Source organism: Micropterus dolomieu, linkage group LG23 (genome assembly GCF_021292245.1).
Source record: "Micropterus dolomieu isolate WLL.071019.BEF.003 ecotype Adirondacks linkage group LG23, ASM2129224v1, whole genome shotgun sequence".
Lineage (NCBI taxonomy): Eukaryota > Metazoa > Chordata > Actinopteri > Centrarchiformes > Centrarchidae > Micropterus > Micropterus dolomieu.
The window spans coordinates 2036958-2038087 of record NC_060172.1 but is presented as its reverse complement, the minus strand read 5'-3'; the positions used below and the strand labels follow the sequence as shown (position 1 = coordinate 2038087).

Below are 1130 nucleotides of genomic sequence, written 5' to 3'. Positions count from 1 at the left end.
CTGTAAAACACAGTGACAGTGCCCCTTCAAAACATATGAACACATGACTGGTGACAGCGCACCTCCAAAACATATGAACACATGACTGGTGACAGCGCACCTGTAAAACACGGTGGCAATGCCCCTTCAAAACATATGAACACATGACTGGCGACAGCGCACCTGTAAAACATGGTGACAGCGCACCTCCAAAACATATGAACACATGAGTGGTAATATGAACACATGACCGGTGACAGCGCACCTCTAAAACATATGAACACATGAGTGGTAATATGAACACATGACCGGTGACAGCGCACCTCCAAAACATATGAACACATGAGTGGTAATATGAACACATGACCGGTGACAGCGCACCTTCAAAACATATGAACACATGACCCTATTAGTGCACAATGTCACACATTTGAAAAAGATCCTGATCAGTGACTGTGCAACACATTTACATGAAAAAACGTCGGTCTGTCCATAAGAATGAAGTTGATTACTAGTCAAATAAATAATAATAACGTTGTACTTACAGTAAAGGTGCACTCTCCTGAGCTTTATCCAAAGTAGTTTATTAAACCGGTTAAATGCAGCTGGCAGGTGTCTCAGTGTGTGACAGTGTGACGGCTCTGGTCCAGTGGTTTCTTCAGGTCGTGCTTAGTTCTCGTGCTGTTTTCACTCCTCTGACGCGTCTTTTAAACACTCGCGGAATGACAGGAGTTGTGAAATGTCGAGGTGAAGTCATTTTTATAAGTAACGCGTCCTCGCTGTGCTCACAGTGTTTCAGGCTGTAGAAGTTCGTCCTCGTGATCACGGCGGCGGTTGGCGCGATGCTGTCGCTAGCAGCAGTTTCCCCTTCGGTTCTTCTTGCTAACAACTCCTGTTTGATGCTACCCCGTTTTATTTTTAAAGAAAATTTATATCTTTGGTTTGTTTGTTTTTTGCTCGGCTGCTTCTTTCAATTTTCGCTTCTGAAACCCACTTTTGTGTTTTTACTCTATACGGTGTTAATAATTCACTAGCTAGCTACTCCTCTGTGCTACACAGCGAGTCAATCAATGTTACCCAGAAGTCTGTGCGGTTCTACGTTATACAAATTTAACGTAAAATTCCACGAATCTGTTCTTATTTAAACTTAA

At 42.8% G+C, this 1130-nt stretch overlaps 1 protein-coding gene across 1 annotated transcript in view; it reads right to left on the bottom strand.

Annotated features, from left to right (window-relative positions):
• pthlha (parathyroid hormone-like hormone a) overlaps positions 1 to 883 on the bottom strand; it is a 177551-nt gene extending 176668 nt beyond the window's left edge. Inside the window, exon 1 of the mRNA XM_046038761.1 lies at positions 525 to 883. The gene's annotated coding sequence lies outside the window, so the exon portion shown is untranslated. The remainder of the gene's footprint in view (positions 1 to 524) is intronic.
• Positions 884 to 1130: the final 247 nt, after the last annotated feature.